The sequence below is a fragment of the Tachypleus tridentatus genome, chromosome 3, assembly GCF_004210375.1.
Source record: "Tachypleus tridentatus isolate NWPU-2018 chromosome 3, ASM421037v1, whole genome shotgun sequence".
NCBI classification, from domain to species: Eukaryota; Metazoa; Arthropoda; class Merostomata; order Xiphosura; family Limulidae; genus Tachypleus; species Tachypleus tridentatus.
Window position 1 is genome coordinate 83,276,078 of NC_134827.1, and position 18,161 is coordinate 83,294,238.

At 33.2% G+C, this 18,161-nt stretch overlaps 1 protein-coding gene across 10 annotated transcripts in view; it reads left to right on the forward strand.

The window, feature by feature from the left end:
• The window catches only part of LOC143247365 (forkhead box protein P1-like), a 277,478-nt gene that overhangs the window by 23,388 nt on the left and 235,929 nt on the right, over window positions 1–18,161 (forward strand). For 3 of the 10 annotated variants that reach the window (XM_076495331.1, XM_076495323.1, XM_076495334.1), the window contains exon 2: window positions 1,203–1,508. The exons of 4 other annotated variants lie outside the window; for them this stretch is intronic. The gene's annotated coding sequence lies outside the window, so the exon portion shown is untranslated. Of the gene's footprint in view, window positions 1–1,202; window positions 1,521–3,724; window positions 3,843–12,249; window positions 12,503–18,161 lie in introns of those variants that run through there. 3 more of the 10 variants (XM_076495325.1, XM_076495324.1, XM_076495329.1) reach the window with 3 other exon arrangements.

An 18,161-nucleotide genomic window follows, 5' to 3' on the forward strand; every position in this document is an offset into this window, starting at 1 on the left:
GACAAATATCCAGAGTTGCTTTTAGTAATGTACATGCCGTACAAATATCTAGAGTTACTCGTAGTGATGTACATGCTGGACAAATACGGAGAGTTAGTTGTTGTGATGCACATGTGGTACAAATATCCAGAGTTACTTGTTGGGATGTATATACTGGACAAATACCTGGAGTTACTTTTCGTGATATACATTCCAGACAAGTACCCAAAGTTACTTGTAGTGATATACATGCTGGACAAATACAAAGAATTAGTTGTTGTGATGTACGTGTCGGACAAATACCCGCAGTTACTTATTGTGATATACATGCTGGACAAATACCGGGAGTTAGTTGTTGTGATGTACATGGCGGACAAATATCCAGAGTTATTCGTAGTGATATATATACCGGACAAATACCCAGAGTTACTTTTTATGATGTGCATTCCGGACAAGTACTCATACGTATTTGTCGTGATGTATTTGGTAAACCAATATGCTGATTAGCTTGTCTTGATGTACGAGTTACTTGTCGTGATATAAGCATCGTTGAGTTAGTTGTGAGATACATGCCAGAAAATACCCCTTGTTGTGATATACTTGTCGGAGAAATACCTGGAAGTACTTGTTGCGGTGTGCGTGTTTCTTTTCCGATAAATACATTTTCATCTGTGATCTTACAACACTATCACCAGTTTTGGAGAAAGTAGTGGTATACATCTTTTTACATAGGGGTATACAAGTTGAATTATTTGTAGAGGAAACAGACAATAAAAACTAGTAACGTTGCATGGTGTAACGCACTGGAGTAAATTTGTTGGTTTATTGTTTTCTTTTTAATTTAACTACTAGTTTTGAATTAACGACTACTTGAACTCGACTTGATAACATAAACATTCACTGAATATGTTTGACAATTTAACTTTTATACTTAAGAGTATATGTGTGTGATTTCTTATAGCAAAGCCACATCGGGCTATCTGCACAGCTCCCCCCCGAGAGGAATCGAACCCCTCATTGTAGCGTTATAAATCAGTAGACACACCGCTGTACTAGAGGGGGGCTACTTAAGAGTAAGTTTATAAAGTATAGTAAGTTTGGGTATAGTACTTTTGCTGAGTTATTGGATAACTTTATTCTAAATCTTTGTTTCTGTTCCCTCTCCTTTTACCATTGTCATTATGCAGTTGAAAACACTAACTATAATCCCTTTTTTTTTACAGACAACACGTTGGACATATCAGGCTTAACATATATTCTCGATTCTGAAGTTGTAAGTCTTAAAAATCATGTCTTGAAAAACGATTGGAAATACGATAACTGGCTTTGATTTTGTTTTAAACCTGTCTCGAGCCTCCTTTTAATGTAGTTTGTTTGCTGTTAAGCTCAAATCTACACAAAGGGCTATCTGTGCTGGCCCACCACGGGTATCTAAACTCAATTTTAAGTGTTACAAGCCTTCATCCTTGCTACTGAGTCAATGAGGGTGTACTTGCATAGAAGATCTCAGCGGTCCTAAAGGTGTTGAGGTAAATAGTGAAGTAGGTTATTTATAAATGATTTGATTGAAAGGAAAAGTTTATATGTATCTGTTACTTATTTTTTTACGTTTATGAAATCCTGTTGTTTGTTTTTTTGAACACGGTAAAACACATTATTATGCCTTTAGGTAAATATAGCGATCACTAGGTTAAAAATTAAGTTGGCGAAATCACATAATCCCATACTTTTGTTAACATATTCACAGCTAAGTTATGAGATAATATTTTATGTAAGAACACGATCTTTATAAACTAAATTTCAGCTGTCAAAACCTTCATTATCACTTATTTCAAATTGTACTTTCCAGCCCAACTAAACGTCGTAGAGTGTATTCCTTTAATTGTGGGTGGTGTAACTTATCAAAATGTGCTATTATAGAATAGCCCTAGATTCCACTAGTAATATCTTTAATAAGTAGTTAAATATTTCTTACTTGCTGAAAATTTCGAATAGGTTTCCTTAGTAACGGGCGTGCCAAATTCATTTGTCCATAAATCTCACAGTCCTCTGTGTCAGGCAGTTGTAATACATAAGACTTTGCATTCTATATGACGAAGTGCAATATTTTAATAAGGAAGTCTCTTTATCTGCATATGATTATAGGTTGTACAGCTTTATTAACGACTTTATGTCTATATTTTAGGTAGTCAGAGCTTCGTGTATCTAATTAAATAATGACTGTAAACAGAAAGTGAAAATTTATGATACCTTTGTTTGATATATGGTAGGCATGCTGCGATTTTACAATATATCTTTAAGATATATGCATTGTTTTACCTGTTACATCTGCGAACACTGTTAATGGAGAAGAAAAACTTGCAGCTTACGCGTTTATTCATATAGCTCCATACATATAACTGACTAAGGATTAAATATTTAACAAAAAACGTAAATGTTTAGTGTAAGTTTTGTATTTTATAGTGCAGAATGATTGTTTACATAACCACAAATGAATAATACAATTTATTGTTAACCATTTTAGAATAAAGGTTTCTAAAGCATATATTAATACTTAAACGATTGAAAAAAACCTTTATGACCTTAATACCAACTAGTTTGTGGTCGGCCGGTGTTTTTCTAAGCCAATAATTCTTACACTTGGGAAGGTGGTTCAGTCAGTAACTCTATAAAAAAGCATGTTTGGTGACGGAGGTTCGAACTTGCGACTTTTTAAACTGCTGGTCAATCGCCCAAACTATCAGGCTATGTGAGATCCACATTAGATTGATGTAAGTATACGTGTTTTCTTATTAAGTACAAAATACGTTAATCTACTTTAATAAGGAGCTGCGTAGACATGTCTTAAAGCATGAGAACCGATGGTGAAGAGAAAAAAATTTCTGAACTAACACAAAGTGTCCATGATTTAGGAAGTCTGCCAGTACGATTATTATTATTATAGAGATAATTTTACGTTATTTAGTATTTAGTATAAGAAATCATTCGACAGCGCCATCTTCTGAGTTTATAGTGTAGTAAAGTGCTAGCAAATATTGTTGAATGTTTAGGAAAACATATATATGTATATATGACGACAAATTTCTTTTAATCAAGTGTACTTTGTAATTGCGTTGTATTAAAATGTTTTACAATGGCTTATGTAGCCAAAAGAAAAAATAAAGAAATCAGAGTTTAAAGAATTGAAAAATACTAAAACAATTTCATTTCAAACAAAAAGTGAAACGGAATAGAACAGGTTAGAATATAACAGGTAAAACCTTATAAACAGTACCTAACACAAATAAACTCACCAGCTGGAGCCAAACTTGCACGAAAACAGGATTTAAGATACGCACGAGAAAAGCGCAGAATATTGGTGATAAGAAAAGAGAAACACGCAGAAAACGCACACACACACACACATATATATGCATCTCACTTAAATTGATAAATTACATGTTGTATAAATGAACTTGTTTACGTGTACAAACATACGACAAAAGTTATGTCGTTATAATATCTTCAAGCTAAAGCTTTGTTTCTAAAGGTATAGTGATTTAATTTCTCCGAAAGGCTAGCTACTGAAATGCTATGAAAACTCTGTCTCTATATTGAAACATATTTATGTAGTTGAAATATAACAATGTCTTTTTCACATGACCAGATGACATATTTTTATAATAAGATGTATTTATGTCTGCCACGATGACATTTTCTAGGTATTTTTTCTTCATATGGATTACATTTCTGTTTTCGTCTTAAGTAAAAACTGCACAACGGACTGACTTTCTTCATTGTATTCACGAAAGGGATCAAACTCAGAATCTGCAGCATTATAAGCTTTTAAGCTTACCATCGAACAGCAAAAGGCATTAGACAGGGTGAGACGTTTGTTAAAACTTTGAACTAATTGTCGAAACACACTCTCTATCTTTGATGTAATTTTAATTGCCTATAAAAAGTAGTCATGTTCCCTATTTAAGAAAAACTCATAGGCAGCTGGATCAGCTGAACTTAACATTTTCTAGATAGGAGCTACTTACGTGGTTACAAGTGTTGTTTAAATGAAATAAGTTGCTTTGGCAGGAGATGTAAAACTATACTTTGAATGTATTTACTTCGAAATCACCTTCAATTGGAATTAAATTATAATTCAAAATTTGTATCAGTAATACATTGGACTAAAATTTACGAAAAGGATCACTTGGTTTTACAGTTTCAGTTAACAATTCGTCACTATGAGAAACAAATACTTAGAATAATGAAAACCTGTGACACGCATTGCTTGAAAAGCTTGCAACCTGTCAGCACATTTATAGTGTTTGGAGAAAGTTTAATTTCAGGGTAACGGACAAGAACTTTGTGTAACACTGTAACTACAGTGTTCACAGAAAGTTTAACTTGGTGGTAGTAAACAAAAGTTTATTCTGACAGTGTAACTATAGTGTTCATTTAACTTGGTAGTAGTAAACAAGAGTTTATTCTGACATTGGAACCATGGTTAACAGAAAGTTTAACTTGTTGGTAAACAACAAGAGTCTATTCTGACACTGTTCCTATAATGTTAATATGAAGTTTAAGTTGATGGTGGTAAACAAGAGTTTATTCTGACACTGTAACTATAGTATTCATATGAAGTTTAACTTGGTGGTGGTAAACAAGGGTTTATTCTGACACTGTAACTATAGTATTCATATGAAGTTTAACTTGGTGGTGGTAAACAAGAGTTTATTCTGACACTGTAACTATAGTATTCATATGAAGTTTAACTTGGTGGTGGTAAACAAGAGTTTATTCTGACACTGTAACTATAGTATTCATATGAAGTTTAACTTGGTGGTGGTAAACAAGAGTTTATTCTGACACTGTAACTATAGTATTCATATGAAGTTTAACTTGGTGGTGGTAAACAAGAGTTTTATGTGTCGTTAGTACTATTTAGTGTTTATAGAAAGTGTAACATAAGCTAAATGTTACGAATAACTGTTTTGTTTAATAATGCTATAGTGTACAGAGGTTAACACAAATTAACATTAAAAACGTGGCCTGTAAGATATATCATCAGAACAGTTAGAAAAACTTTAATGATGGCACGTGTTTTTTAATAACGTTTTTCTAAGATAATCAGTCAAACATTTAAATAGATAGTTAGGATTCTTGTTTTGCTGGATTGTGTAACTAGGCTTCCTGGTGGCTAAACATTAAGCTGGAAGGCTTATAACTCTAAACTTTGGGGTTAAGCTCCTGCGATGAGCAGAACACAAGTGGCCCATTATGTTGCTTTGCGCTTAAAGCCAGCAGATTCTGCCAATAATACCACTATATAAGTCTTAACCTGGCCTAATTTAGACTATCAGTTACAAAAGCATAACCCAAAATTAGCATGATACACGAATTGGGTCTGTAACGTGAATGTTTGTTATATAAAATGAACAAACTTATGCCAAGGGTTAAAACTAAAATATTGATGGTACTTTTTAAAGTTTTTTTTTTATTTTCATTCGGTAATTCTTAATATTTGAAAAAAAAATCATGTTTCCCATTTTATTTTACGTAAAAGCTTTTCTGTTTTATACAATACACTAATTTGTACGTGTGGGTAGAGATATTACGGAAATAAGACAACATGGATTGTGCCCTCAAAGTGAGAAAACGCATCTTATCTTGGAGGATTCATTGAAATTTTAAAAAACTAGACTGAAAAACTAAAAGGTATCGCATATAAGGTAGAAAGAAATAAAACTAAGAAGAAAACTTCTATGTTGGATAATATATAGGAAAGAGAAAAAACTAAGAAGGAAAAAAATGTAATGTCCAAAAAATAAAACTAACATGGAAAAACTATTATGTCCAGGAATATAAATGACAACAAATAAAACTAGGAAGGAAAACTACTTTGGTTTAGTTTGGTTTGTTTTGAATTTCACGCAAAGTTACACGAGGACTACCTTCGCTAGCCATCTCTAATTTAGCATTGTAAGACCAGAGGGAAGGCAGCTAGTCATCACCACCCACCGCCAACTCGTGGGCTACTCTTTTATCAACGAATAGTGGGATTGACCGTTACATTATAACGCACATACAGCTGAAAGAACGAGCATGTTTGGTGCGACGGGGATTAGAACCCACGACCCTAAGATTACAAGTCGAGTGCCTTAACCACCTGGCCATGCCAGGCCAAAACTACTATGTCCAGACATTTAAAGGACAAAGAAATAAAACCAAGAAAGAAAAACTACTATATCCGGGCAATTAAAGGACGAAGAAACATAATTATGAAGGAAAAAAAACTACTATGTCTGTGCATATAAAGGACAAAAATAAAACTAAGAAGAAAAAAACTACTATGTCCGTGCATATAAAGAACAAAAAAATATAACTATGAAGAAAAAGAAACTACTATGTCCGAGTATATAAAGGACGAATAAAAACTAAGAAGGAAAAACTACCATATTCGAGTACATAAAGGACAAAGAAACATAATTATGAAGGAAAAAAAAACTACTATGTCCGTGCATATAAAGGACAAAAATAAAACTAAGAAGGTAAAACTACTATGACCGGACATATAGAGTACAAATAAACAAAACTAACAAGGAAAACTGCTATGTTTTGATGATAAAAGTATCTTAGTTAGAGAGGTATTTTGAAAAATGAGACCTCAAAAGCGTGAGAGATAACCTATCTGTTATCTGTTCCATGTGTACGGCGGCTTTTTTTGGAACATAGTCTTACATTGTTATATATATATATATATATCCATATATGTTAAGTAGTGTGGTTACGTGTATGTAAACACAAAGCTATTCAATGGACTGTCTGTGCTAGCCCACCGCACGTTTCGAAACCCGGTTTCTAGCGTTGTAATTCAGCAGATATACCACTGTGTAATTGAGGGGCATATTTAGCAGGAGGAAGTCTTATTAGAATCCTGTAGTTCCAGAAATATGTACATATATAACATGACTTCTCAGATAACTAACCAAACGCAAAGAAATGAAAGAATGAAATTTAACATAAAGAAAGCATTGAGTACAAACTCTTACTAGAGGTAACTGCAGAAGTAGGATCCACTTAACTGTATGTACACCACCTATATTAATTATTCACTATTCTCACTCTCACAAATAAAAAAAATTAACAGTAAATATGATCATATGGATTAACCCAAAAACAATTTACACTACAGCTACTATTTATTATCTTCTTCCAATTGTGGGTAGATAACTCTTTTAAAGAAACAAGCTAGGAAATTAATATTAAATAGGTCATTACTAATAGTGAAGATGACTACCGGTTGACGTTCTAACCCACATTTTAGTCATGTGTCTAAAGCAGTTCCATAGTTAATCTTGTTAAACAGGTGGGAACGTAGGTGGACAATGATTCCATATTTATTTTTGCTAAATGGTTAGGAACCTTAGAGTGTTGGTTTTTTTTATTTTGCTCAAGGCTACACGAGGACTATCTGCGCCAGCCGTCCCAAATTTATCATTGTAAGGCCAGAGTAAAGGCAGCTAATCATTTTCACCCACCGCTAACTCTTGGGCTACTCTTTTACCACGGAATAATGGGATTACTCGTAACTTTATAACGCCCTCATGGCTGAAGGGGCGAGTATGTTTGTAATGACAGGAATTTGAACCCACGACCTTCAGCTGCAACTCCAGCGCCCTTACCACCTGGCCATGCTGGGCCCAGGAACGTGGGAAAACAGTGGTTCTGTATTTATTTTTGCTAAATTAATGGAACGTAGAGGAACAGTGATTTCATACTTATATTTGCCAAATTAAATAGGGTAATATAAAGAAGATTCTACCTTAAATTATGTGTAAAATAGTGGATTTAAGTTGACGTCATACTGTAGTTGGAACAGCATGTCACAGACATGGAAGAGAGTCACAATGAGGAACAAGAATTTGAAACCACATGGGACTTGTTTTAATGAGAGCGTGGTAAGTTATAATGTTTCGTAATGTATCTGTTACGGCGTCTCAAGCAGTTTGACAGTTATATGTGTTTCAATTCATGAAACAAAACAAAATTCATTGTCCAAGCAATTGCCCATAGTCTGCTACAACTGACCATTGCCATTGTTATATTTATCTATTTTCACCATTGCATGCAAGTGTGCATAGTATATTAAAACGTTATCACCTCGGTAGGCCAGTACTGGTAATCTGTTTCATGTTTTATTTTCATTTCGAATTTTAATTTCACACTTTTATGTTGTATTACAGAAACCTAATTTACCACATCTTGCAGGAGTTCAATGGTAATTTTAAATTCGGTAAGTTGTATGCTTGGGCTTACGTATGTGCTGTTAATGTGTGCCTTTTATATATATATATACATACGTGAGGCTTGCGAATATAAGTTAAATCTGTTGACTTTGAAAATTCAAAGTCCAATAACATGAATATTTATCAGAAATAATTCTGATGTTCTATATTATAAGTATTATATTTATTAATTATTTTTCTTTTCTTCGCTGGTTCTTTTTGTGGACACTACCATAAATGACTCGTTTGCTATCTTACTTTTCAGATACCTCTCTTACTGGGCTACATTTTACAAAACTATTATTCCTTGTACTCTAGACCGACTTCTCTGTATTTTGTGTGTGTGTGTGCCCGCTAGGCGCTTTTTTAAGGCTTTTTACCTAAAACATTGCTTTAAAATATAGTCCGGAGTAAGGTGATTGTGTTTTACGCTTTTCTACATTTCAATCTTAAAATCAACAAAACCTAGTGGTTCTATAGCCTTTCCCACTTCTACAGGTCAGCAAACTCATTCTAAAAAGCTTTCAACTGTTAGGCTTATACTAAAAACCTATAAACATGAAGAGTACGAAATGTAGACATAATATAGAAGATTGTAAAAACAAATTAAAAAATTCAAAGTCCAATAACATTAATATTTATCAGAAATAATTCTGATGTTCTTTATTATAAGTATTATATTTTTCATTATTTTTCTTTTCTTCGCTGGTTCTTTCTGTGGACTACCATAAATGACTCGTTTGCAATCTTTAGACATTTGTATTATTTAATTAGCACTATATACGTACACCTATGTCCATATCTATGTATACACATAGCTTTAAAATACCATATCACGTTTTCAAGCATGGATGGCATAATATCTTAGGCCTCTTTGCACCTACACTAATTTTAATGTCTCATAATTCAGAGAAATTTGTTTCATTTGACTTATCATAAATCAACATGTTATTCATGTTATTTCTATAGTTTACTGCAGTTTCTTCTTCTCAAACTGTCTCCCGCTGAGTCTCCGATAAGTTTACCGACTTACAGCTTAATAATCTGGTGTTCGATTCTCCGCGGTGGGCACAATAGATAGCCTAATGTGGCTTTGTTCTAAAACATACAGATAAACAGTCTTTTTGAACTTACTAAAATAATGTTACTGTAATTTTAGAGTATAAAACATACAACTCGATCCAAATATATTGTATAATAAATAATAATTATAAAACACCAACACTAGGCAATGGTAAAAATAAGCCACTACAGCTCAGTAACAATTCCGGTACCAGTGCGCTGTACCGACAAACCATTTTGTTTGTTTGTTTGAATTTCGTGCTAAATTAGGACGGCTAGCGAAGCTAGCCCTTGTATAGTCATCACACTCACCGTCAACTCTCAGGCTACTCTTTTACCAACGAACAGTGGGATTGACCGTATGTTATAACGCCCCACGACCGAAAGGGCGAGGGGAAGGCAGCTAATCATCACCACTCACCGCCTACTTTTGGGCTATCGTTTTATCAACGAATAATAGGAATGATGATAACATTATATCGTCCCCACGGCTGAAAGGGCGAGCATGTTAGTTGTGACGGAGATTCTAACCCCCAACCCTCAGATTATGAGTCAGCGCCCTAACTACCTCGCCATGCCGAGCCAACATTTTGTCAAGGGTATTAGTATTGAAGCATTGCTAAATATTTGTAACCATGTTCACGTACTGTAATGTAATAGTTTTATTTTAAATACACAAGTTGGAATGTAAAATATTATTATGCATCAAAACCGAGTTTTTGTCTAAATTTGTTGTTACAAAAGTAATTTAAAACGACTACAAACAACGAAACTGACATTGAAGGTGTCAAAGCCTGTTTGTCGAACGTACGTTACACTACAACCGGACAGGAATTGAAATTCAAGTTGCTTTCATCACTGTCACAATGTTTAATTAATACCAGATAATTCAGTGCATCAAAGGCACGGTACAGCGATACCAACCACAGTAACGCTACCTTTCTTGAGTTCAAGTTTCCAGCAATAGCAATTCTAAACCACATGTATTGCGTTACTAACTAGAAATGACAGTTATTGGTTTTTGATGGCCAATAATATACCGTGAACCCAGTCAGCAGCAGAAGATGTTTATTAAAAGGACTTCCATTTTGTCTCTGCTATTTTTCTTTTTATTTATGTTCGTAGATATTGATTACCTTATTGAGGTTGGAAAACGTTTCGTGATTTCAACAGAAATATTTATTGTATTTCACCTTAATCTGAAGCAATTATCTGACCAAACGTTTTTCTCAGTGTGTCGCTCTGGTAATTCTTTAAAATTAACAGCTGTCTAAAGTGTATACTTATTTAAAACCCATTTATTTAATGAGTTATTTTATTGAATATGCGGGGAAAAGGCTATTATAAATCGAAATACAACCATTTGCGCTTCTTCAAGCGCTTCTCCTTGCAATTTTCGACCATCTAAATTGTTTTTTTTTTCTAATCTTAAAATTGCTTTGCAATGCTTTCAATATTCTGTCACTAGGTGTCGTTGCTTGGGGTTATCGATAAGCCATTATGCATTAAATTAACGATAAAAAGGACGCTTTCTACAAAAAGGCTACCCATGAGGAGTACTTACGCGCATTGATCGTACTTATGCACACATAGCTTTTAAAGGACTTAAATTTTCGATAGATTTTGACGAAAGTTGATGTTTCTAAAGATCTCCATGTTTAACGCTAATGTCCAGATTTCAATTCTGTTTGCACTTTTTTTTTCTTTCGAAAGTTTTGCAGTGATGGGTTAGAGTTAAAGAGAACAAACTTATGATCATCAACTCTTCAAAAGGAAAGAAATTTTTGAAGAAAAAAATAAACTTCAACTATCTCTATAAGCAGTCCTTAGGATAAGCACTGTTGTACAGAAATGATTGATTGATAAACATAGACCAGTTTAAAGTTCGGTAGTTAGTTGCCATGTAATGTAGAATAATAAAAGTACTGATAAACTAACAAGAATTTCTTAACAAGATTCAATAATTATTCAGGCTTAAAACGTATAGATTCTGTTTTTCTCTCTTCTTGTTGTTAAAAAAAAACGTCATTATTGTAATTAATTACAGAAGCGTCGTTAAATTGATTAAAATATTCAGTATTTCTCCGCAAGAAAAATAAATATCCTGTGATTCTCCTTTAAGTAGTTTTGATTTACACGTGAAGTAGAAGAGAGCTGTTTTTCACAATTCGTATTTACCTGCTTTTGATTGTGTAATAATGTCAGAAATAGGATTACATGTGATGACTGGTATTGTTTGAAACGTTTATAGGTTTCTTTTCAAAACAAATCTGTTTTCTGTGTTTGAACAAACATCCATCAGTAGACTAGGCCTTTCTAAAATATTTGGCTGAAAAAGATAAGGATGCGCAACGAACTTTCAATGTTCATATCAAAAACGAAACGAGTCATTTTTCATGTAAAGGAAATGTTTGTACCAAGGAAAGCAAAAAAATAAAAAACTGGGAGTGGAAAAGAACACATCAAAGCACAACGTTTCGCCACCGTTATTGTGACACCGAATATTGTAACATGGAATTACTCAACATGATACAATATCTATTTATATATGCATGTATTTACCTGTTATTGAAATCTATAAAAAAACCATGTGGTAATCTAAGGATTTTTAAAACCATGTTTATACAATCGCTTTATATGAAACATTGTTATCAAATTAACTGGTTCATGTTAAATGAAAAATTAATTCTCATGTTATTGCCTTTTGAAGATTTCTATATCAAGTCGTACAATAACTGAACATATATTATTCAATGGTTAAAGCATACAAAACAGTGAAATGATTTAATCGAATTTTTAAATGTATCTACTGTATATTGTTGAAAGGTTTCAGTGAAAAGAGAGATGTAAACTACAATCATTGTCGAAAACAAAACAAGTTAAAAGAAACTACTAGAAAAGCCGACGAAACACGATAGCAGAACAATGGTGGTTTAAAAAACGTAGTCCTTCCTCAGTTTTTCATGATTTTTATCATTGAAAGTTCCTGGTTAGTCATAAATGTAGTTCAGCAACCACTGGCGTGATATCGTGTAGAACAGAGGCAAAGGGCGCGTGGCCAAATCACCGTGGATTCTGTATCGCGAAAACGCCAAGTCGACGATTGCAGGAAACAGACAAAAGATCTCCCCGTCGTCAGTTTCGGGCTTCGTCTCTCGCCAGCCACTTGTTATCTTGATATCGGATTCTCGCCTCAAGTAATTACCAATTGCCGCCAATTAACCTTCCACGCGTTAATTACTCTTGTTAGATAAAATGAATATCTTTTGCTCCTATAGCGATATCCGTTATGGGCGCTAATTAATTGTCGGTTTTACCACAATCAACACATTTATTATCTTCCCGTCCCATTTTTCACGTTAATTGTACCGACCATAATGGTTTTGTTGGCTCTCTAACTTTTTCAACTCTCCTAATTATCGCTTATACTTCCCTGTTTGATACTACGGATGCACATATGGCTGAATGCGTCTGCCTGTTCTATATTTGACCGTAGTGGAGAAATATTTGATTAATTTTTTTTTGTCGAACTTGTCTTCTTTCAAACGTTTCTGACAGTGTTTAATAATGTATTATGATATTTTGTTCATTTCCACACTTTAACCTAATCCGGATTTTCTAATTTGTGTTAACGTTTCTTGTTTATATAATATTCTCATAAACAACTGTCGTGTTTCATAAGCACGTGCAGTATCAACGTCTACACGGTAACGACTGTATGATATACGCAAAATATCTGAATAGTTGAAGACGTTAAAACAGAATTTCAGTTTTAATCGCACGAGTGTGATTACAATGTAGAAATATCTCAAATATATTTTATCTTCCACATTTTTATTGGAAGTTAATACTTAATATAAGTAAATCGAACTTTCAGCATGAAGTATTTAATTTTTAATTAATATAAATACTTATAACTACCGACTTCTATCATAGACTCTTTCTCGCACAGGTTTAATTCATACCTTAACTAGATGTTGTGTGTCACAGAAATTTCTACACATTAAAGTATTAAATATTTATATTTGTGGAGGAAGGCCCGGCACGGCCAGGTGGATTAAGGATAACGACTCATATTCTAAGGGTCGCAGGTTCGAATCTCGGTCGCAACAAACGTGCTAGCCCTTTCAGCTGTGCGGGTGTTATAATGTTTCGGTCAATCCCACTATTCATTGGTAAAAGAGTAGCCCAAGAGTTGGCGGTGGGTGGTGATGACTAGCTGCCTTCCCTCTAGTCTTACACTGCTAAATTAGGGACGGCTAGCGCAGATAGCCCTCGTGTAGCCTTGCGTGAAATTAAAAAAAAAAAATTTATGGAGGAAATATATAAATATTCAGCAACAATTTATTATAAAACGTTTGGCCAAGCTGTTTTCAACGTTTTCTGGCTTTTTGATGTAGACTGTTACTTAAATGTATTTCCTGTTTATATATATATATAGTGTAATACCTTATTATTATATATATATATAATGTAATACCTTATTATTATATATAAATAATGTAATACCTTATTATTATTATATATATAATGTAATACCTTATTATTATATATATATAATGTAATATTTTATTATTATATATATATAATGTAATACCTTATTATTATATATATATATAATGTAATACCTTATTATTATTATATATATAATGTAATACCTTATTATTATTACATTTTATTTCGTTTTTTTCTTCTTCTTTACTTTGGAGAGCAGTCACCTTCCCACAGCTGTCTGTAGGTAGTGAAGGGTGATACAGATGTGGGACGTCGCGTTTGTTTCTTTGTTTTGACTAGCTGCCTTCCCTCTAGTCTTACACTGCAAAATTAGGGACGGCTAGCGCAGATAGCCCTCGTGTAGCCTTGCGTGAAATTAAAAAAAAAAATTTATGGAGGAAATATATAAATATTCAGCAACAATTTATTATAAAACGTTTGGCCAAGCTGTTTTCAACGTTTTCTGGCTTTTTGATGTAGACTGTTACTTAAATGTATTTCCTGTTTATATATATATATAGTGTAATACCTTATTATTATATATATATATAATGTAATACCTTATTATTATATATAAATAATGTAATACCTTATTATTATTATATATATAATGTAATACCTTATTATTATATATATATAATGTAATATTTTATTATTATATATATATAATGTAATACCTTATTATTATATATATATAAAATGTAATACCTTATTATTATTATATATATAATGTAATACCTTATTATTATTACATTTTATTTCGTTTTTTTCTTCTTCTTTACTTTGGAGAGCAGTCACCTTCCCACAGCTGTCTGTAGGTAGTGAAGGGTGATACAGATGTGGGACGTCGCGTTTGTTTCTTTGTTTTGACTAGCTGCCTTCCCTCTAGTCTTACACTGCAAAATTAGGGACGGCTAGCGCAGATAACCCTCGTGTAGCTTTGCGCGAAATTCAACAACAACAAAACAATTCTTTGTTTTCAAATATCGCGCAAGGCTGCACAAGAGCTGTCTGCGCTATCCTTCCCTAATTTAGCAGAGTTAGACTAGATGAAATGCTGCTAGTCATCACCACCCACCGCCAACTCTTGGGCTACACTTTTACCAACGAATAGTGAGATTGACTGCACATTATAACGGCTAAAAGCGCGAGCATCTTTAGTGTGATGTGGATTCGAACCTGCGACCCTCAGATTAGGACTGGAGGGCGGCCCTAACCATCTGACCATGTTGGGCTAGGACGTTGTGGGCTTTAACACCTACATGTACCTCTCCTAATTTATAATTTATAATTCTTTTGATTATTTCTTTATTTAATTATTATTTATGAATTTCTTTATGTGAGACTGGTGAATGAAGATTGAGACAGATAGACCGTATGTCTCTACCGTAACGTGGGTCCTAATTCCGCAAACACCTAGGGTACATTTTATATCCCTGAGGATCCTTTTAATTTGTGAAGCTTTTTGATTTTTGTTTATTATAAAACAGTATTAGTTGGAGGTTTGAATTTGCTATTTTTTATCCAGATTTTGCTTTCGATTTTGATTTATTTTACTTTACTGTTGAGTATTAATATTAAATATATATATGAATTATTTACAATAAAATAAAACAACGTTACGAAGATTACGTTATAGGGTTGCATTCAAGATGACGTATTGATATAGATTTCATTAAGCAATTTTAAAAGTTTATGTATCAGCTGATCTTAAGGTCATTTAAATATGTTTTCATGAATGCAGTTCAAATTAAGAACAATAAGAGTGTAATTTTGTACTTGAGAAATTCTCAGCACTTTTCGTTTCAGCTATGAATAGCAATGGTACATCCCCTAATGGCACAGAACTAGAAATAAGGTTTCGATACCTGTGGTGAGCAGATCACAGCTAGCGTTGTATAGTTTATGTTTAGGTTTCAAGTCTAACTGTGGTTAATTCGAAACAAAAAACAACAATGGTACAAAAGTATTTTCCATTTTAGCTATAACAACAATTTTACAAAACAATATTTTTACTTACTAATAACAATGGTACAATACAATATTTTCTATTTTAGCTATAACAAGAATTTTACAAAACAATATTGTTTTTAGTTACGAATAACAATGGTACAAAAATACTTTCTATTTTAGCTATAACAACAATTTACCAAACAATATATTTTTTAGTTACGAATAACAATGGTGCAAAACAATACTTTCTATTTTAGCTATAACAACAATTTTACAAAATAATATTTTCTATTTTATTTACGAACAACAATGGTACAAAACAATAATTTCCCTTGTTGCTATGGAAATAACAGTGCCATAAAAGAAGCTTATTATTTTAAAATAAGACCAAAAAACCCAGAAAAAAAATAACAACAGTAATACTAACATCTACATGGTAACGTCTGTAAAGTCATTCTGAAACATATTTCAACTATTTTACAGATAATTGTAATTCTCCTTTCATATTACATTCTTTTTCTGAGGTGTGGTGACGTCTGTGTAACAAAGTGTAATTTTTCTACAGTAAAATTGTAAGTAAGCATTAAACGCTCGTTCGTACTGTTATTAGTAACTCCAGATTACAGCAAGACATCTAGATAAATTAGAACTAAAAATTAAAGCAATAATGAATGTGCTCATTTATTATACAACTCTGTCTAGGTGTATGCAAATCATGAAACAAAAATGTGTAATAATCAGAATGTATTGATTCATCCGTTCAATATATTTGGACCATAAATTTGAGGACTTTTCTAAATCAGAATAAATATAAATCAAGGTAAAACTCTAGTCTACCGAAATATGTCTCATGCATATTTTACTTATAATATGGCCTAACATAGAAAGTTTCTGACCACACGAAACTAAAATCCTGTGAGTTGAATGTTGAATATACACATCTTGTAGAGAATGTGCACTACTGTGGCAATCCAACTGATTCCCAACATATATCAGTCGCTTGCACTTTGATGTTTAATGACGAACCACAGTATTGTGCTCTAAACTTCAGGGTATTGCCAGGCACGTGCCACTGAAACGTTCTTCTTAAAAGTGTCTCGTGATGTACAGATCAGCGAGTGTGAAGGTTTCTACAGCTTTTAAAGACAGTGAGTGACCATATGCTTCCGTGTTGAGCCGTCACCTTTTACCACTGTTTACCTTTGTCGTATCCACTTAGCCCATCTACCTTGCTAGACCATGAAATACCACTAAGTCCCACCCCTTCTCTCCAAGTAGCATGTAGACATTACGAGTGTTTTGTTTTCTTTGCACTTCTTCCACAGCATTGCCACGTACAGAGGAACAGTCACATCTCTGTTTTGAAGAGTAAACTGCTGATGGTTCCTTAAGAGAGCGAACACAAATAGACCTTGTATAGGTAAAACATTGGAGTTAATGGATATCTCGAGAACGTTATATACGTTGTTGTGTTTTTCTAACATCGTACACTTATCGCTCTAACTACCATTGAGTTTATGGTATTCCATGGTTTAATGTAGTATCATACAATGTTTTCAGAATGTTACATTTGCTCATCGAGTACTTAACGATTTCAAGGTAGATTTGACAAATGAGTCTTGTAATTTTAGATTTTGTACTTTATATCGTTTGGCATAAGCTATTAAAACTAACGTTTATTAGAGAACTAGAAGATAATCGAAACTTGTTTCATGACTAAATAAATGAGAGGTATAACTAATAAAGGTTCACTAGTTCATCTTGAGTTAACTTATAACTGGAGATCTCAATTTACCTTTTTGAATGAGCGTACTGTAATTCGAGATAGAATAAAATACATATTTTCAGATAAGTAGAAATCTATTGTGAACAGCGACCATGGGGTTAAATACATACTGAGACAGCCATATTCTCGTTACAGTTTTAACCTTTGTACCAGCATACTTATTTTAAAGTGAATGTACAGACGTCTGTATGCAGAAACATGTTATTAAATACTTTAAACTTAGTATTTCTTCATTTTTATGAACTTAGACCGAATTTCAAACTAATAAGAGTAATTATTGCAAATCTCTTTGATTTATCCACTTAACTATTAGATCTGGGATCCTCTGGCAGCTCAGCGATAAGCTTGAGGGCTTATGACGAGCTTATTCAGGGTTCGGTCCCTTCGGTGGGCAGCGCATAAAGCCCATTGTTCATCTTTGCTTTAAACAAAGGAACAACAATCTTGCAATCGTGACCGAGGTTGCTACTGCGTCTTAAGTTATATATTAGTGACCTTATTAATAACAGTTCACGTGGTGTTAAAGTAGTAATGTGACACAAAACTTCACAATACATACATAACTTGAAAAACTTTCGTTAAAATATGTTAACCAGTACACTTTGTCACTCTCAACACTGAGT